Genomic DNA, 22,464 nt, shown 5'->3' with positions numbered 1-22,464 from the left:
GATTGACACATTGGACAGCCATGCTATTTTGTTGCTCATTAAGTTCTGGAATGGCCTTTTCCACATCTTCTGCAGGACCAATGGGTATAGGCTTCGCTGTGACTTTTTGAGTGTTATTGATATCAGTGATTGTGGTCCCAAATCCCTCCATGATGACAAAGTTATGAACAGCCTAAGCCTGTGAGAGCATTAGGTAGTTTAAGGTGAAGAAGTCATGGTTATTTTGAGGAAATTATCATATTGGTAATAGTCCTTCCATATCACAAATGTGAAGGTATTAGCTGATGAGCAGAAATGATGACATGTTTTGGTTCCACTATTCAAATGAGCCCTGGTCTTTTCCATGGTGGTAGAGATACCAGTGTCACCCATTTGATACTGACGTTACCTGGTTCCTGGAACATGGAGATGGCCTTCCCATTGTCAACAAACTTCCCGTTCTCAACCTTGACTTTTCCATAGCACTTGCTGTGGATGGAATATTGTAGCATACAGAGACCATGCAATTGATGTGAACGAAGGGAGAATTGATAACACAGGTATCCACTTTGCCAGATCTAAATCAGCTCTGGTAACCAGGTGCTCAATACAGCCCAATGCATCTATTCTGACCCTCAGCATCATGTTTCAGGAAAGTAACTAGCATGACAATATGCAGCTTTCTTTTGAATATGGATGAGTAAAGAGCCTCAGACAGAAATTTTATAGATTATAATTTACAACTCCTTTTGTAACAATCATTTCCTCATAAATTCAGTGAGATTAATTATTAGCTTCAGGATACTAATTAGTCACCTATGTAGTTGACTTGGCCTATAAGTCAAAGGTTTAGTAGCAGTACATAGGCTAGCTCTTACATTTTCTACCAATAATTGTTATCCAACCATTCTCTTTTCTTATAAAATGTCCCTTGTCTATGAGGGACCTCTTCTTTTTTATGAAAGACTATAGCAACAGTGTGAACTATCAGGATTGTAACTAAATTAAGAGAACTTTCCTATAATATTAATATCAAAGTTTTTGGTGTTAAGTTCTCTCTATTAGAAAAAACCCAAAGACTTCATGTTAGCTCTTTCCCCCCAATAGTGGCATCTATCTGATTCCTAAAAGAAAATCATCTCCATGGACTGGAGAGATGGTTCAATGGTTAAATGACTGCTCTTCGAGAGGACTGAGGTTCAATTCCCAGTATCCACATAGCAGCTCACAAATGTCTGTAACTCCAGTTTCAGGGGATCTGACAGCTTTACACAGACATGCATGCAGGCAAAACACCAATGTTATAAAATAAAAAATTAAAAATTCATCTCCAAAGGAAAGGAACTAATATGCAAAAAATTACAAATTTCTTTTTTGTTGTTTTTATTAGCTTTTATTTTTTATTATTATTTATTTATTAAAGATTTCTGCCTCCTTCCCGCCACCGCCTCCCATTTCCCTCCCCCTCCCCCAACCAAGTCCCCCTCCCTCGTCAGCCCAAAGAGCAATCAGGGTTCCCTGCCCTGTGGGAAGTCCAAGGACCACCCACCTCCATCCAGGTCTAGTATGGTGAGCATCCAAACTGCCTAGGCTCCCTCAAAGTTAGTACGTGCAGTAGGATCAAAAACCCATTGCCATTGTTCTTGAGTTCTCAGTAGTCCTCATTGTCCGCTATGTTCAGCGAGTCCGGTTTTATCCCATGCTTTTTCAGACCCAGGCCAGCTGGCCTTGGTGAGTATTAGCTTTTAAACAGAAAATAAAATAGACTAAGATAAATTACAAACCATCCTATTGGGCTGGGCAGCGATGGTACACACCTTTAATCCCAGCACTTGGAAGGCAGAGGCAGGCAGATCTCTGTGAGTTGGAGGCCAGCCTGGTCTACAGAGTGAGTCCCAGGACAAGCTTCATACTACACAGAGACACCCTGTCTCAAAAAAACAAAACAAAACAAAACAAAACATCATATCAAAATTCTACAATTCAAGCCAACAGAAAAATAAAAAAGCCCCAAGAGAAGGCACAAGAATCAGAGACCCATTTTTTCACACACTCAGGAATCCCATAAAAGTCCTAAACCAAAAGCTATAGTATAAATGCAGAGCACCTGCTGCAGACCTGTGGAGGTCCTATGCTTGCTGCTTCAGTCTCTGTAAATTCACATGAGCCTTGCTCAGTTGTTTTAGAGGGCCTTGTTCTCTTGTTGTCTTCCATCACCTCTGTCTCCATTACTGCTTCTGCCCCCTCTTCTGTGGGGTTCTCTGAACTCTAAGGAAAGGGATTTGGAGACATCTCATCTAAAGCTGTGTGTTCCAAGGTGTCTCTCTGAATAATGTCTGGCTGTAGGTCTCTATTTGCTTCCATCTGCTACAGGAGGAGCTTCTCTGATGATGGCTAAATAAAACATTGATCTATGGGTATAGCAGAATATCATTAGTACTCATTTTATTGTTATTTTTTTTAGACCAGAATATTTGGTTTTACCCTAGTTCTCTGAGCTATCAAGTCTCTGGTATTTGGTCATCCAAGCAGCATCAAGCATGGGTTCCACCTCATAATGTGGGCTTTAATTCAAATCAGACATCAGTTGATTACTCCCACAAGGTTTGTTATAGCATATTTTGCAGGCAGGACAGACTATAAATCAAAGGTTTTTTGGCTGGGTTTGTGTTTATTTTTCTCTTTTGGTAGCCTGCAAAGTAATTCTCCATGTCAAAGACACTAGAACATGAGTGTGAAGGTTCTATGTAGGTGCAAGCTCACCCTTTCCATGTTCAGTGAGTTGTGCGGGTGTTGTCTTCAGCAATGGGGCCTTGCTGTCAGTTTGTGGAGATCAACCTATTGAAAAAGACAAATTTCGAACTCCACAGCATTACCCCAAACTGCCATGATTGCAACAATTAAGGTTTCATAATACCTTGGCCATTACCTTCACTTGATTTTCTCATTCCAAAATTAAGAATAAGCCATCAGGATGGCCAAGCAAAATAAGCTGCTGCATGTATGTCCAAAATCTGCAGTAAAAAAAAAACCTAAGGGAAAACAGATGATACTCCATAACATGAAAAATTATCTCTCAGTGTTGTAATAGGGGCAACGGCGGCGGGGCTGCGTCCCCAAACACCCCAGCCGCCTGCCCTGCCCGGCTAGCTTATGCCCCGAAATAATTACACAGACACTGTATTCTTTTAAACACTGCTCTGGCCCATTTCTAATCATCTGTGTAGCGCCCCTAGGTGCGCTTACCGGGAAGATTCTAGCCTAAGTCCATCCTGGGTCGGAGCTGGGGCATGGCGTGCGTCTTCCCTGGAGCGGGTAGCATGGCGTATCTCTGAAGGCGTCTGCTCTGGAGAGGAGAGCTGTCGAGTCTGACCTCACTTCCTCTTCCTCCCGGCATTCTGTTCTGTTTACTCCACCCACCTAAGGGTGGGCCTATCAAATGGGCCTAGCAGTTTCTTTATTGCTTAGCCAAAGGAATCAACAAATTGATATATGACACTCCCACATCATCTCAGCAATTCTTTAGCAGTAATTTTTACTACAGTTCTCATCTTCCAGTTTTTCCTTCCCCTTCATGCCCTTTGAAAGCATGATATTAGTTTAAATTCCACACAATTCACATTCACCACAGTGTCTCTGGTTGATGATTTTTCTATCTTTCTTAGAAATATTAAAGGGATTATTATTTCACTATTTTCCAAAAAAATCCATTAATTGTAGACATACACTTACTGTCATTTCTTACAAGCATCTAAGAATGGGTCTCAGAGTAGCCTCTGCTTTGAAGTATGTGGTGCTGGATAGTTTTATGTCAACTTGTCACAAGTTAGAGTTAATTTTAAAGAGGGAACCTCCACTGAGGAAATGTTCTCACCAGATTGGCCTGTGGTCAAGTCTATGGTGCATTTTCTTGAGAGCCCAACTCACTGTGGGTGGTGCTACCCCATGGAGGTGGTCCTGAGTGCTGTAAAGAATCGACTTTAGTAAGCCAGTGGCAAGCCAGTAAGTAGCACTCACTGGCCCCTACCCTGACACCATTCAGTGATCAACGGTGGTGTAGAAATATAAACCAAATAAACCTATTCCTCTCCACATTGCTTTTTATCATGGTGTTTCATCACAGTAATATAAATTACAACTCAGACATGAGTTTTTGTCCTTCTGTTTAGATCAACATACGACAATCCTACTCTTTGTGAGAACACTTCAAAGGAGGACAATCAAAATTCTATCTTCCTGAAGATTTATTATGAATTGCTGTATACATACTTGTTCCAAAACCAAGTGGCCTAAGAAACATTTCATTGTCCATTATTCTTTGTATTATGAGTTGAAGAGGTCATCATGACAACTCATAATTGTTTTATATGACTCTATTGTACCCAAAGGGTCCACTGTATGAAATCCCTTGTGTATCTAGAGCCTGAGTTCTTGCTGTCAATTGTTCAGCTGCATTTTGCCCTTGCAGTTTCTTTCTATCTCCACTTAGTTTTGCATTATTCACTTGTCCAGTCCTAACTTCATTAGACGGTGACAATCTTCAAAGGGACAAGAACAGAAAATTTTAAAGCACTTAAAGCCTAAGGACAGACATCATACTGTAATTTCTACCACATTCTATTGGTCAGAGGAAGTCACAATGTCAGTCAAAATTCAAGACAGGGAAAATGGACTTTGTCTCTTGGAAGAAATAAATCCGTTTGCATATATATGTGTATATATATGTATATATATATATATGGGATGGAAAGACAGACGTTTTTGATAGAAGAGCCATCATTCAAGGTGACTTTAATAAAATGACAGACCAAATTCCCTACCATTTAACTCAATTGCCTTCTGAAACATTTTCGTTTAGATATCACACCTTATAAAAAGTCATTGGTAAGCAGAAAACTCATAAAGAGCAAATGATCAATAAACATAAGAAAGAATGCTCAGTGTCAATAGCACGGAAAGCTGAAAGGAAAGGCACATTTTCATCACACAGGCAAAGGGTTTGAAAACTGTAAGTCTTTGAATGTAAAAGATCTATGATACAAACATTAGAGATTTTGATTATTTGAAAAGAATTCAGATGCTAGATTTTACCTGAAATAATTTGAAAGTATGTTGAAACTCACATTTGAATACCACATGAGAAAAATGCAAAATTGAATCACCAAAACTAGAAATAGAGCCCTAGAGAGTCTCTAAAGCACAAGTCTCAATTCAACTTTGCTATTTTCTGCTACTTCTGCATATTGGTCTACTTACAAACTAGCAGGAAGCAAGCCAAATGCCAAGAATACTTGAATAGTTGATAACTTATACTGTCTTTAAAAATTTGTGCTTTTCAAATTTTTCGTTTCTAAATATTTCACTTTTAGTACTCAGCTTAAAAGAGTAAGAACAGGGTGTATGTGTGATGGTCCTAGTGCAATATTCCATTTAGGGCTTCTTTCCTTTCACTTGAATAAAACCAGCACATGCAAATGAGTATCTTTCCATTGTGGCTCACCAGAGGAGTGTACCCCCTACCCTGTTCTTCAGATATCCAACTATCCTCTATAAAATCTTGCCAACATGTCACCTTCTTAATAAAGTCATCCCTGACTATACTACCTATGATGCTGCTTTTTCCTCCAACCAGGTGTCTTTTATAGCTTCTCTATAGCTCATCTAACTTAGGATGTTTGGGTTTTATCTTGCCAGAACACCCCCATAATTTAACTGCAAATGAGTTAAATACAATTTAACCAAAAGAAGGTTGCATCCCCAAAGGTTAGAACAGAACATACAGGAGGTGCTTAATAAAAGCTTATAATATGAATAGCTGGGCTTTAAATATGGTATTCAGAACAGAGCAAAAAGAGTGTGGGAGCATGATTCTTGCATTTCACATTTATCTCCTTTCAGAATCTATCCACATCTGCATTCTGAAGACTTACTCTAGGAAACTATTCTTTATTAAACCTTGTCTATGAAACATGCAGATCTTTTACACAAAAGCTACTCTCATATCATATCCTCTGACACATTGTGATTCTATATTTATTTTTTTATTAAATTTAGAGTTCAACTCCCCAAACTTATCTGGCAAGTGTTAGTCATCCTTCAAGTTAATCAAAATCCTTTTTTTTAAACTCTTGCCCCAGATGCTTCTCTCATCACTATTGTCTGTAGACTTAATGTATATTTCAAACCTCTTGACTGAGTTTTTGTGGAAACGATCCCAGTATACTTCTGGGAAGTATTGAATACATTGTGGAATGTGTTAGTTAATGTACTGATATACACATCATCTTTTAAGTAGAAGCTGCATCCAATTTACAGGTACAAAACCAGGGGCTTAGATAAGTGTACAAATTGTTCAAGGCCTCTCATGTACTAAAGGGGAGATCCAGGCTATTTACTTGGTCACTAAAAACCCCATGTAGCTATGACTTAAAAACAGATCTGAAGCTACCAGAAACCCTTAAATTCCAGAGCTGGGGTGCTGCCTCTATCTCAATTGAAGTCATAAGAACTACACTCAAAAACAGTGCTTCTAAGTCAGTAGCTAATCCTCACTGTGCATCAGGATTACCTGGGAAATTTTAAAATACACACAGAGATGCTAAGGTTCCACATCTTCCCCCAGAATTTCTGATGTAATTGTTCATTATTAAGGTCTAGACAACGTACTTTATAAAAAGCTTCCTGAGTGATTCTAATGTACATCTAAGGCTGAGATACACTGCCTATAAAGAGAAGAGATGGAATGCAAAATTGCCCATCATTCAATTATTTATACATGAGAAACACTACATCCGCAGAATCTCCCAGCTGCTCTTAATGACCCAGGCATATTTTATACATGCATCTGGAACCCAAACAAAACTTCCTTCTCTTCCTTTCTCTCTTGACTACACCACAGGAGATTTTTAAAAATCCTTTTATCTCCCTCCTCTCTGCTCCTACATACCTTTTCCACCCAGCTCAGCCATCAACATCTACCAGGAAGTGTTATCCTGTAATGGGGACCCTCAGCCAATTCTCTTCATGACCATTACATCTTTCTTTGGGTAGAACCTTTAAACCATTTGGTTGTTTCCAAGATATATATATATATATATATATATATATATATATATATATATATATATATATATAATACTTTTATATCCAAATTATGCAGAGAAGGGCCAGGCAGTGGTGGTACACTCCTTTGATCCCAGCACTCGGGAGGCAGAGGCAGGCAGATCTCTGTGAGTCGGAGGCTAGCCTGGGCTATAAGAGCTAGTTCCGGGACTGGTTCCAAAGCAACACAGAGAAACCCTGTCTTGAAAAAAAATTATGCAGAGAAGCAAAGTTTTATCTAATCAGTAATAAGTAACCAGATCTAGTTTTTCATTTTCCTTGTACATTTTTTTATTGAGCTATGTATTTTTTCTTTGCTTCTCTCTTCATCAACCCTCTCCCATGGTCCCCATGTTCCCAATTTACTCAGGAGATTTTGTCTTTTTTTCTACTTCCCATGTACATTAGATCCATCTTAGGGTCCTCATTGTTGTCTAGGTTTTCTGGAATTGTGAATTGTAGGCTGGTTTTCTTTGCTTTATGTCTAAAAGCCACATATGAGTGTGTACATATGATATTTGTCTTTCTGGGTTGGGTTACCTCACTCAATATGATGTTTTCTAGATCTATTTGCCTGCAAATTTCAAGATGTCATTTTTTTCTGCTGTGTAGTGCTCCATAGCCAAAACAATCCTGTACAATAAAGGAACTTCTGGAGACATCACAATCCCTGACTTCAAAGTCTACTGCAGAGCTACAGTACTGAAAACAGCCTGGTATTGGCATAAAAACAGACAGGAGGACCAATGGAACCAAATCGAAGAACAGGATATTAATTCACACACCTACAAACACCCAATTTTTGACAAAGAAGCAAAAAGTATAAAATGGAAAAAGAAGGCATATTTAACAAGTGGTGCTGGCATAACTGAATATCAACATGTAAAAGAATGAAAATAGACCCATATCTATCACCATGCACAAAACTCAAGTCCAAATGAATCAAAGACTGCAACATAAAGCCAGCCACATTGAACCTTATAGAAAAGAAAGTGGGACATACACTTGAATGTATTGGAACAGAAGACCACTTTATAAATATAATTAGGTTCTCCCTTAGGGCCTCTGACTATCTAGCCACAGGTTCTTGCCCCATAACAGTGCCACATATGGGTTACATCTTCTGAAGCCAGAAGTGGTTGCTCCTATGGCACACACGACACTATTGCTCCCGTAGGCACATCCTGCCAGGCCAGTTGTTATCACAGCTCCCAGAGGTCACACCTAGGTAAGACTGGCAGTTACTTTGCTCTACTAGTAGTGTACAGAGTACCTTCTAGCCCTATGAAAACTAGCCAGTAAAGGTGAAGAAACAGATCAGAACCAGCTTTATTTCTCTATATTCTATGACTCAAAAATGTGGTGTTTTCAGCAGTATGATCTATTACTAAGTTCTATAGGATAACCAAGATCAATGAAACCAGACTGTGATATTTGAGGGTCTATTAGACCTCAGTGGTCCATAGCTCCAATAGAGGTAACCCATTCCTGGACTGAGCTTTTTATTTGTTAGCCTATGGAAAATAGTAGGGACATTGTCACTCTACTATAAGGCAAACTCCCTTTAATTTTTTTATAAGTGTATGTTTATATTTTAAGAAATTTCCATTTAATTTTTTATATGTATATGTTTATATTTTAAGAAACTTCTTCAATACTGGATTTCATATGTTTCCAGAAAGTCTTTAGTTATCCCCATATTCTCTCCTCTATCCTGCCCTCCCATCCCCCACCCCTTTTAACACTTCCTGCTCCATTATTCCCCTTTCCCCTTTAAATGTAGGTCCATGTTTAAATTCAAATGCATTTCAAAAATAAGTACATTGAAGTACAAATGGCTGAGAAATATTTCAATAAACTTATTTTTAAATGGGATTGGAAATTAAACATGATTTACATTTGAGAGCAACTTACTTTTTATTCATTTCCCTAGGTCACACTCCCTCTCATTCCATTTTACATTATGACTCACAGACAACAATATGAAAGAGAAGTGTAGAGTTAAATTTAGGGGAATATTGAACTGACCCAACTGTTAAATAATAATGTAAGGCATCATAATTTTCAATTCCATATTACTGAGAATGTATTTCCCAGAGGGGTTTCTATTTGTGATTGTTTTTCTTTTTGTTTTCTTCCCTACTCTGTGAGGAATGAAATCCCCAAACAGATGATTGTTAAACAGTCAATCTGAACTCACTGTAAACATATTCATGCTTATGTTAATGGCCCCTACCTTTGGAGAGTTAGTGAATAAAGGCCTTTAGAGAATACAAAGAAAATGCAGTGTGCATCAATCAAAATAGTCTAAATAGTAGCATGCCTTTAATATACTTTCCCTCCTGAGGATATCAAACTCTAATACTTTGTAATGTCAATAAATAGCCATGCATGTTTTGCATTGTGGGGATTGTAGAATGCAAATTGTGTCTTACTTTACTCATCTGATCAGCAGAAAGAAAATTAGCCCAAATATGATCTGATGAAGAGGGAAAGTGTCCTTTTTCTTAGATGTTGCCATTGAAAACCCAAAATGGACATCTCCATTGGTGGTCAAACATAACACTTAACGGATTTTCTGTTCAAGAATAAGATTTCTCAGATTACTTCCTTGTCATTGTCTATCATGCAAATAGTGCGGTCTTTGGTACATCACCTATTCTCTCTGAGCCCCAGTTTCCTCATTTGTTCTTAAAAAAAGAGCAGTTGAAAGGATTACACAAGAAATTGTAGTTGTATCTCCTATTAGACACCGAGCAAATAGTGAGAGCTATACTACATCAGATATGATGGGTTATCAAATGAGCTAACAAGGAGGATGGATGGAGGAAACTCAACCAACTATGAAAGAAAAATATCAGCATATTTAAAGATTCAGTTGGTTGGTGAGAAGGTTGAGGGAGAGGGATAGAGCTTTGGACTTCAGTGAACCCCACATCAGGGACATATCCTAACAACAAATCATAATATTACTCAGAATAGGACTGGTTGTCTTTGTACAACTTTGGCCTTCCTTAGAGTCTTTTGAAATATTTTATTGTTTTATTATGATGTTGACACCCATAGTGCCTTAATCAGATGACCTTTGCTAAAAGAAAGAAGATTGATGTGACCTCTGACACTCCTCCAATTAGTCATTATTTCAGATCAAGACACACATGATAAAGCCTCACAACTAGTTCTTTTGGAACCCCAAGTACCTCTATTCTCACTGTAATATTTTCACAACTATTCAAATATTTTATAGAGTTGTTTACTACATTGTAGTTTATGAAAGAAAGAAAGAGGAAATGGACACATTAAATTAATATACCTGGAATGATATGTCATTATTTTAAAAATACATAAGTATGTGCTAATGTAGAATTATTTCCAAGATCTCTTGCTTTGGGGCAGTATTGAAGATGGAACCCAAGGCCTCACCCATTATAGATGTTAATTTTTTTCAGGTGTAAGATAGGAGTTAAGGGGAAAATTTATTACATTTGTAGTTTTCATTTTAGAAGTCCTATTCTGTTTGAAATATCTACTGTGTAAATGTATTAGTTTTTTTCTTAAAATAAATTAGCTTTTAAAAGTCCCTATGAGTCTGTAGAGTCCTGTACCCTGAAAACAATCCATTAAATCCAACAGTTTAAATTAAAGAAACAGGTGTGACCTTTGCCCAAGATGATCACTGTGTTTGTATTCTCTGTCCTACTAGGTAGCTGTTTGCCTCCAAAGAAACTTATTTGATTGTAATTTAATGATAAATGAACCATATTTAAATTTGTATTGATACAAAGCACCAGAATTTGATGCCTTTTGACAAAGACAGCCTCAAAGAACAGATTTCTTTAATGACATCTGAAGGCCATACGAGAGCAAGCAAACAACACTAACAATAACAAAGTTAGCTTACTGTTGAGGGTTCTCAACAAGGTTCTAGATGTTTTGCATGTATCATTTCATCTAATCCCAACCATAACCTTGCAAAGTGACTGTTAGTGATAGCATTTTAGACAGGAAGCCAATAATTACCTTCTAGCAAAGAATTCCATGAACTAACTTTTCAAATATTTGAACTTACAATTACTAAAACACTATTTAGAAATTATGCTTAATTTTCATAATTGCATTGAGAATTTGACATGTCCCTCAAGCTCCAAGATTGTGATCTAACAAAATATTCATAAATTCCTTCTTCCAAAAATCCACTTGTAGGGCTCTAGAAGTCAAACGTGGCATTTATCTGGATCAGTGAAACCTTCTGATCCCATCTCCTTTGTCTCCAAAAGAGGAATCAAATACTTCTCAAATCTGCTTCAGAAATTGTTAAAAGAATTAAATAATGTAATTATGCAAAAATCTCTAAGTCTGTAAATACAGTGGTGGAGCAAAGAATACATTTGGCTTTTCTTCACACATAATAAGATTTATAGTCAATATCAAACTTTATATTGCAACCACTTCAGAAAGGCAAATATTTTTTGGTGCAAAAGGAGACTCTGAAAAGAATATATTGCCGACTTTGAAGATGAGAACTCGAGCGACAAAAAGACAGAATGTAATATCCAGGACTACACAGAGGAGACCGTCCCCAAGCCTAAGTCTTCCAAGACCAAGTTTCCAGCACTTTCTCCCATCTTGGCTGTGTTCCCTTGCATCCTCATCTCTACTTGCTGGACTTGTGCAGCAGATTTGGTTCTCAAAGACAGTCCTCCAGGCCTCATAGTTCTTCGCCATTCCCAGTATTCGTTGCTCCTAGAATAATGTGAGTTCTATTCATCAGCTAAAGAAGTCAGGAAACAATAAATGCCATGATTGAAACTGCCTTCCAAAGAAACACCTCAGCTCTCATAACTCCAAAAACCCCTCTGGAATCCTATCAAAGAGTTATCCACTGTAGATAACATGCTGATTTTATGATTCTCAGTCAATATGCAAGTGTCCCTAAAAAGTACAACAATGACAACTTCCAAACCCTAACTTTTAAACAATCAAAATTGGGAAATGTATACTGGCTTGGAAGTCACATTCCAGCTGCATGAGTTTGGGGAAGGCATTGAACCACTCTGAGCTTTAGTTTTCACACCCATGAGATGGTTATGAATCTTTGCAACAGAGTTAGGCAAGGAAAGTTAAATGTGGTCAGATATGTATGGCAGTTTTGGCAAATGGTGTTATGTTACCGTTACTATTGTTACTGATGTTCTATTTACAGTTGTCTTCTAACCACATGACTGAGTACACAGTAGACCCTAAGGTAATAAATTTGAATAGACTATCAGATATACCACAACAACAGGCACAGACCTGACTCAAGATTCTGTTGACAGATAATTTTTCAATAGCATATAAGCACAACTGTCTCACAGATATAAAATGAAAACATGTCAAAGATATTTTTTAACTCACTAAGTCATGGGGGAACCAGTAAGGTGTCACAAGCTATTCAAAGGAAAATTCAAAGTAGTCCTACACTTCCATAGGCAGATAAAGAATATTGAAATGAAATTACAAATTGGTTTTTTGTAAAAAAAAAAAAAAGGTTCAAAATTCAATTCCATTCCACCAGACACTATCCATTTACATTTCTAGAGGAAAAATAATTTGCATTATTATCGGTTTCAAGCAACTTACTGTGTGGTAAAAATGCTCAAAGATGACGGATGGCGCAGGTAGCCGTGCAAGGGAAGCTGAAGCGCACAATGAGGTGTTTTGTTGTTACTGTTGTTTACTTTGTTTTACTGTCTATTGAAAATATTCACAATTTTTTTCTCTTTAGTTCTACAAAGTTTTCTGGTCTCATAGATGCTTCTTGCAGTCAGGGACTGGGAAAAGAGGGCAGAAGATGAGAGGAGGCCAGAAGAGAGACAATGGGGCTAGGCTTTTCTTTCTGGTGAAATCTAAGATGAACTGTAATAGGATATACCATCCCTTCTGGAAGTCCATTTGTTTTGCCCATAATAAAAGGTAACTAGTGTGTGGCAGACACAGTTAATTATCTCTTGATATTGGTTCTCTTCTTTCCTGGTAAGAAAATCCCCTGGTTTTAGCTAGCCTCACCTTCCTAGATGCAATCGTGTGGCTCCCTTCTGGCAAATGGGATACACACTGAACAGTTCTGAACAACTTCCAGCCAAGGTTCTTACAGGGAAATAGCATGCCCTTTCTGACCCATCTACCTTATTTGTTTATTCATTCATTCACTCATTCCCTAGCTAAAAGTGGATCCAATGACTGGAACTTGAGTGAGCATCCTTGTGGAAACCACCTGTTGAGTGACACTGAGTACCAAGAGACCTAGAGCCTGAGTACCTTGAGGAGTTACCTTCTACATTAGTGAAACTGACCTTGTCCTCTTGTGGATTTTTTTCTAGTGTTTTTATGCTCTTTGGGTTTTTTTTTGGGGGGGGGGCGGTAATCTGTCCCATACAGTTAATGTAATCCTAACTGCTAAGAGGAGAAGCCCTGAAGAAAATTTGCATTGTTTTCCTGGACAGTCTCAATTTGAATTCACAGTTGTTCCTCTGAAGAAAACATTTCTGTCTACGAATGACAACTGAATATCATTCTCTATTAGCTTCTGCCCACTCAAAGATGCTCATTTTCCTGGAAATAGGATTATCTCTGCCTCTGACCCACATAAGCCATTTGAAGACATCCCTTGAAGTCACAACATTTGTAACTGTGGGGAACTCCTAGTGTAGGTTGGAGGTGTAGACTGTCACATGGCACAAACTTGCACACGAACCTCAGTTCTCAAACTCTTAGCTCAGGAAGCCCAACTGGGTTTTGCACAGTAAGGTAGCCTGTGGCAAAACCAGTCATAGGAAGGTGATCAAGAGGAAGTCCCACAGGCTAGGGAAAAAAACTCTGATGTATTTCTGATATATTTCTAATAATCTGTGCTATTTAGTCTAAATATTATAAATCACATACAACCTAAAAGGCAGTGGTGTATGGCTTTGGAATGCCTTCATTCTTGCAGCAGCTGCAAGTTTACCTTGGGGATTATGTTTTCCTGGAGCTAATAATAGAGTTGGTTGGCATTCCTAAACACATGCTCACTAATTGCAGGCAAAGCAAGCTGAAGAAGTCATCGTGGGATTCAAATTTTGCTGCAGACAATAAAAAAGATGAATAATTTACTCACTGATAAATTGACCAAACTTATAATTTTCAGACTCCGTTAGTCATTCATACACACACACATACACACACACACACACACACAGAGAGAGAGAGAGAGAGAGACAGAGAGAGAGAGAGACAGAGAGAGAGAGAGAGAGAGAGAGAGAGAGAGAGAGGGGAGGGGAGGGGAGGGGAGGGGAGGGGAGGGGAGGGGAGGGAGGGAAGGGAGATTCAGTATTGCTACATAGCCCAGGCTGGCACCAAATTCATGACCCTCCTGCCTCAATGGCCTAAAATGGCCTAAGGACTGATATATATATATATATATGAATGAGCCTGGTGCACACATTCTCTCTCTCTCTCTCTCTCTCTCTCTCTCTCTCTCTCTCTCTCTCTCTCTCTCTCTGTGTGTGTGTGTGTGTGTGTGTGTTTAAATGTATATGAGGAGGGCTAGTCTGGCTATATCCATATATGTGAATATTAACTACTAGATGCTCCATACACATCTTTAGCATAATGATTAAAATTTCTTCCACTCTTTTAAATGTGCTTTGAAATTTTCATCCATTATCTTTACATCTATGGAAAAATTATTATTTATCAAGGTCCAGGTCCATTAAAAGTCTATATTTTGAGAAACATTTCAAAAGATCACCCCCAACTAGAAAGATGATTTTTACACAAAGAAGCCTAGGCCACCTGCAGACAAACACTGCAGCCCTGGAAATCCCATTTCTGCTTGTTGCATGCTGGAAGACTCACAGGGAGGACAGGAAGCTCTCATTATTCACAACAGCCACTTCTACTCTTTTCTGCTTTCCTAGAAGCAAAACAGAAAGCAATCGTTGTTGTCATCTGTGTGTCATCTTGATTGTCACTCTGAAAAACTCCATGAGGGATGAATAGGCAGAGCGCAGCGGGTTCTGCAGGCAGTAAAGTACTCCGTGTGACAGTACAGTGGTGTCTACGAGTCGTTGTACTTAGGACCAGAGCCACAGAATGGACAATACCAAGAGTGGACTCTAACGGAAACGGTGGACTCTTGGTGATAATGAAGTGTGGATCTTAATTCTTTGATTATAATAAATGTGCCACTCTAGACGGGGATGTTGACAATGGAAGAGATTATGTGGTGGCTGGAGACAGGATGATATGGAAAATCTTAGGATCTCCTAAAGTTTGTCAAAAATCTAAAACTGATCTATAACCAAATGTCTATAAATAAAAAGCATAAACCTATTTAAAAATTTAAATACATATGCATATATATAATATATTATATATACCATTCAGACCCTGTTCTTAATATTCCTAGAGCCAGTAAGGAGGCTGACATCAAGGACCAGATGTGTGGCCCCGTTTCCAGGGGTTCACAGGCAAACATTCACTAGGAAAATTCAGACTCCTTCTATGTTTTCTGCAGGCCACTAGAGTATATTATTACGGTCCATCACTTTCCTTCAAAGGTTATTTTGAAAATGTATTTACATCTTCTTTCTTAGGCTGTATCCGTCTGTGTCAGAAAGTATGGCATCTGCTCTGTGCTTTCACTTTCCACAGTTTCAGTTTCATGGTAAGCCACAGCAGAAAAGTATTAAAGTCAGGAATAATTTGATGGAAGTGACTTTTGTTATAGCATATTAGTGTATGTAATGCAATGCCTGCCTTACATGCTACATGCTATGGTACGATTCACGAGTCGGGCAAGGGGATGGAGATTGAAACACATACACACAGACACACAGAGACATAGGTAATGCCAAAAATGCCCCAAGAATAAACGCTCTCTTTATTGTATTCCAGGACAGCTTATATAGGGACTCCTTGACTAATGGCCACACCCTCTCACCTGCAAGTCCACCAGAAAACACCTTCCTGCCATCGGGAACTCCTGAGGATCTCGTGTTAGAGCAGCTGCAAAACAAGTTGTTTTCTCAGAGCAGTTGCAAGCATAGGAAAACAAGTTGTTTACTCCGGCAGGCAGAGGGTCACAGGAAATTCAGGGTCTGGAGGTACACAGTCCCCAACAGGTGTATAATTTTTCTATTTCATTCTTGTCAGTCTCTTATGGTACCCAATTTGTATTGCCATCTTTTGTTGATGTTATTGTTTTGATACAGCATCTCATGATGTTGCCCATTGAGTCTTGAAGTCAAAGACAGAAGTGATCCTCTAACTTCAGCCTCTCAAGTAACTGGACAATATACACATGCCAGTGTGTCCAACACTGTGCCTGATATATAATTAGATTTTTCATAGGTATGTATATATAGAAAAAGCATTCAACGCTGTATATGAACCATAAGTGACTCCTAAATTCCATGTGTTGACTTGTCCCTCTCCCAGTCTATGTGATTACTGGCAGTGGTAATCTAAGTCTCTTGGACTTAGGACCTAATGGAAGAAAAGTTAGATAATTGAGGGCATGCCTTTAAGGAAATATTAAGAACCTGATCCTTCCTAGAAAACACGAGATAATTCAGTCCTTCTCTGCCACATGGTCCTGGCATAGACCCAAAGAAACAAGAACAAGTGATCACAAATGCAATCTTCTGAAGCCATGTACAAATAATTCTTTCCTCCTCACAAATTGACTTGTTTTGTATACTTGGTACAGAAACATAAATGTAACTAATTACTGCTAGTGTTTAGCATTATCTGTGATTTCAGATATCTTGGAATGCCATGGAATCTCAGAAGGGGAATAACTGTACGGTTTTGTGTTTGCTAGAATTAAGCTGTTTCCTTAGTAGGAGTAAGTCTTAAATCGGAAGTTCTCTGGACATGTAGCAGGAATGCAAATTCCCAGGTTCCATCTCTGACCTCAACAGTATTGAGGAAATCGGGGAAATGATAGCAAGCCCTTCATGTGATTCTGAACAATGTCCTCTCACATTTGCAAATGCTGACATAAAGCAGAGGTTCTTATCGAGATCACTACAGGACCTTCCCATGCCAACTCCTCAGACCCAGATAGGATTTACTACATTTGAGGGGCAGCCAGATTGCTTAGCCCTAAAATATTTAGAGTGTTTTTTATATATAGTTGTAAACATAAATTGATATATAGTCTCCAGATACAGCTTTAAAGAAGGCACCCAGGCAACTGCTTATTTCTACTATCTTTTACAACAAAGAAAGAGTTGGGGAAGGAGAGCTAGGTGACGAGTGTGCAGAATGAATGACAAAACCCCAAGAGTTTGCCTCTAACCTCGACTCATAATGACCAGTGAAGTTTAGGACTGTATTTTGAAATCTCAACATCAAGCGATGACGCCATAAGTAACTACAAATCAAGGTCATTTATACTCATACTCCAGCTTTCTCCTCTTCACAGATAGCCTTCTCTTAACAGACTTTTACTCTATACATATTATTTATTTAGAAGAGAAGAAAATCTAGGGAAGAAGACATTCATAATCAGGTACATTATATTGACTTCCTCATTTAATTATCACAATGACCCTCAGGGAAATATTAATATGCCCTGTCTCAGAAGAAAAAGCTAAGATCCTAAGTACCATTTTTGCCTCACACTGGTACCATTTCTTCTCCATACTGGCAACCACTTGTATTATGTGATTGTTCAAATCAATTCCAAGCAATATTGCATTTTCCATACCAAAAAAAATCTGCCTCTATTTCCAGTTCACAGCAAATTTTACTGTTCAAAATGATTATTTTAACAGTTGAAAAGGATAAAAACTCAGACAAAAGGGGAGATGTCAAAGGCATATGAACTAATTAAGCACTGAAAAGACATTTAAAACCGAGAGAACTATTAATAAGAGTTTTTGGATGCTTTGAAGGGTAATTCTTGCTTTAAAAAATGGAAAACAGACTCAATGGCTCTCTAACTTCATTGCGGACCAAAAAGGAAGCATGTGCCTGCATATATCCTATGAGGACCTTAGGTTCTAAATAGGTATCTATGCTACATGTCCTGTGACATTCTGTTTGAGCTGCCTTGTCTGAGGAGGTAGGGATTAAAATTCAAAGAGAAAACCAAAGTATTCTTTAAAAACCTCTATTTCAGATAACACCCAACCTAATATCGGAGACACACTTGCTGTGTTCAGAATATGCATGTTGAATAAATACAGTTGAATTTATGATCAACTCTTAAAAAGCAAACGGGGTAATCAGGATATCTTTGAGATGATATAGTTGCTGAATTAACTGATAAATAGATAGCTGACCCTGCATCCACAATGGCTGGGTTAGGAGTCCGCAGTGGTAGGACATAAAATTTACCGACTGGTACATCAATGTTGACATTACAACTATGCCCTCCTCATATCCTTCATTATCTCTTCCCAGTGAACCAACTGCCAGATCAGACTTTTGTCTTCTTTAGAACTTTATAAAATAACCAATAAATACAAAAACCCGCAAAAAATCAAATGTAACTTCACAACAGGGGTACACACTAAGAAATGTGTTGTTGAGGGTTAGAAGATTTCTGTGTACTTAACACGGATCAAGATGGCCATGCAATCACTAAATGATGTGATCTGATGGTGTTATCATTTTGTAGTCATTGTCAATCAAATGTCATTATGCAGCACATGACTCTACCTTCAACACAGACTTCATTGTTTTCATTTTCATAAATCAGTATTTGTTCCTCATCCTAAAATCACTTAATATTTGAAATAGATCAAGAGAACTGATGGAGGAAGGTCATTGGTTAAAATAAAAGGAACTGCTTTGGCCCATTTCATTGGTTAGGACATAGGTAGGTGGAGTAAACAGAACAGAATGCCGGGAGGAAGAGGAAGTGAGCTCAGACTCGACAGCTCTCCTCTCTGGAGCAGACGCCTGAGAGAGATGCCATGCTACCTGCTCCAGGGAAGACGCACGCTATGAAGCTCCGACCCAGGATGGACTTAGGCTAGAATCTTCCCGGTAAGACCGGTGCTATACAGATGATAAGAAATGGGCTAGTCCAGGTGGGAGAGTTAGCATAGAAGATGCTAGGTAGAAATGAGCCAAGCAGTGTTTAAATGAATACAGTGTCTGTGTAATTATTTCGGGGCATAAGCTAGCCGGGCAGGCGGCTGGGGTCTTGGGGATGCAGCCCCGCGGCCCTTATTACTACAGAGAACTCTCAAATTCATAAACACCTTCCTAATCCCACCTTTATAATTCCTTTCTCATGAAAGTGATGTATTTGTCTTTTAAAGGGTGCTTTCACAGCACCTCCATTTACACTGCACCCCTTTCTACAGACAGCTCATGATGCAATAGCCCCAGGAGTATCCAGAAGGAAATTGTAAAGCCCACAGGATGCATACACTATTTTCCATCGCCTATTCTTACTAGGTTATTTCCCAAGTGAAATAGGGAATTACTAACAGATGATTTTTTTTCTGGAGCTGGGGAATCTCACCCTGAAAGCCTGAAGAGTAAACACAAAACATATGTGTGGCAGATGCTCACATTCAAAGATTCTGAAAAAGGCAGCAATGTACATTCTTTGGCATCTTAGAGGGTCAGTTATAGCCACAGACTGAATGCAGATGAATAGCAGCATTCTCTGGGGCCATAACTTCAGCCACATCTCCATGTTGTCCATGGTTTTCCTGATGAAGAACTAGAAGCCATATGAATGTTCAGTACCTAGCTTCTAGATAATAAATGCAGATTAGTCCTCAAACTTTCCAAATCCAAATGCTTATGGGTAGGGTCTTAAGCATTTCTAGCAAGCACCCAGATGATTCTTCCCGTGGCACACCAAGAATGAGAATTGCTGCTGGCAGAACTTCCATTCCAGCTGACCAGGAGAGTTCCATCACCATGGCAACATGCTTAACAGCCATTTGGAAGCAACTCTCTCTAATGTCACAGTAGATGGGAAGCATGCAACTGCTGGGGGTGATTAAGAAATGGTCCAGCCACGGGATGGGAAGATTCAATCAGCACCAACTGCTCAGCAGAGTGCAGAGAACAGAAGCATTTTTTTCGATGAGAACAACACAGAAAACAGGATTTTATCACCGCATTTAAATCTGATGGTCAACTGGAATGTATTTTTTAATGAATAGAAAATTCACAATATTAGCTCTACTAATATCCTGAGAAGTCGTCTAAGAGAGTAAAAAGTAGAAAAGTGAATCTAAACTTAAAACTATTTTCAAATGGCTAAATTGTTGCTTTTTTCTCTTTCTATGTTTGGAAGCTTTGCCAGAACCCAGTCTATTTTTAAAGGCTCTGGAAACCCACTCGGGTGATTTTCAGAGAATGTGACCACAAATGGTGCCCCTGCTTTATCAGGTCCCGAATAATATATGTGTGGATCTGGGCAGCTGTAAAGGAAACTTTTATCATGAAAGAGCAAATGAAACTCTGGGGTGTGTGAGCTAACAGTTTTAACATCCATATTAGTCCCAGATGTTTTTCCAAGGAGACTGAATTTTATATAAAAGCTGAGACACAGTATGGTTTTTATTCCTTCTCATCATGCCCGTAATCCAGAAAATATGTACCAATTAAGTAACAACACACGTGGGTTAATTACTATTTTAAGATGCTCTCTAGTAGGTCAAGTTTCCCTTCAACACATTTGGGCCTAAGTTGCTTCTAATGAGTTCATATCTTTTCAGAAAAAAATGCAATGAATGGATGAAAAATAGAATAAAGGTGTCTAACTGAGGTATGCAAAAAGGATAAAAATGAGAAAGTTTTGAATTACTGAGCCACAGCTTTTAAAATAGGAATGAGCCTCTGAGTTCTTAAATGGCCCCCAAGCTAACTAGGCAGAAGAGTTTCTCTTTATAACATTTTTCCACACCTTATATCACCTTTTCAGAGATTCAAGTTCCCTGCTGTGTGAGACAACTTTCTGTCATTGTAACAGAACACCCAAGACTGTTTCTAAATAGGACAGGCTAACTTTGACCCATAGTTTCAGAGGTTCCAGGCAATAGCCATCAAGTTCTAGAATCTTGGGCATAGTATATTATGGCAGGGACACATGGCAAAAGAGTTGCTTATCCCATGGTAGGCAGGAAATAAGAGAAAATACTGTAAAGGACCAGGATTCCAACATTCTTTCTCAATGTATATCACTAAGACTCTTACATTCTCCAAGATCCATATAGTAACGATTACAGCACCTTCAAATGGTACAAGCTGATGACAAAACCATTTGTTGAAACATTTCAAATCCAACTCTATCATCTTCTGTCTTCTAGCTGCTGGGCTCACTACCCCCTCTTGTTCCAACCGTCTTAGGCAATTACTGTCACTCTCTGGTGTGGGTTGTGGGTTGAACTGTGTCTCTTCCTACCCACTTCCAACCCACTCACAGACTCATATGTTCAATCCAAACTCTGATACTTCTGAATTTTACTTTTTGTTTGTTTGTTTGTTTTAGAAACAGGTTGCATATATGATGAGTTAAGAAAAGGTGACTGGTATTGGACTCAGTCCAATATAACTGATGGTTTTATAAAACAAGTGTTACATGAAAGAATATATTCAGACTTAAGGCAAAGGAGCTGTGGAGAAACAAAGATAATAGCCATTTATAAGTCACACAGAGAGGTCTAGAACAGATGCTTTCCTTATACCTCCGGGAAGGAAATAGCCCAGCAACCTTCATCTTAGATTTCTAGCTTCTAGAACTGGAAGATGATGTACCTCTGACTTATAATAATAATAATAGTAATTATTATTATATATAAGGTAATAATATTGTATGTTTTGTTATTATTATTAATTTTATGTATATGGGTGTTTTGCCTGCATGTATGTCTGTTCACATGTCTGTGCCTAGTGGTCACAGAAGCCAATAGAGTTTGTTGGATCCCCTAGAACAGGAGTTACAGACAGTTGTGAGCAGCCATGTGTAAATTGGGTTGAGACTTCTTTAAGAGAAGACACTACTGAACCATCTATTCAGCCCTATGTCTCTGTTGTTTAAATCACCCAGTCTGTGGTCATTTGTTGCAACAGCTCCAGAAAATGCATATGATAACCCTAATTTAGTATTTGATATTTATAGCCAGAGTCACATTTTGCTATCTGTGACCCTGTATACTTTTGCCATCATGAGTTCCATCCTCTGTATAAATTTATTATTTAAAATATATTTTAGGATATTATTAAAGCTTCAGGAGGTCGAGGGCCATATTTGACCATATTTGCATTTCCAATCCATAGCAGACTTTTCAGGAAATAACTGCCAACTAATTGATCTAGTCTAACCTCATCTTTCCATGAAGTATATAGACATCTAAAGCATCTAGATTATTTCAATAAGCT

The sequence above is a fragment of the Microtus pennsylvanicus genome, chromosome X, assembly GCF_037038515.1.
Source record: "Microtus pennsylvanicus isolate mMicPen1 chromosome X, mMicPen1.hap1, whole genome shotgun sequence".
In the NCBI taxonomy this organism is placed as follows: Eukaryota; Metazoa; Chordata; class Mammalia; order Rodentia; family Cricetidae; genus Microtus; species Microtus pennsylvanicus.
Note: the sequence above shows the minus strand (reverse complement) of the source record.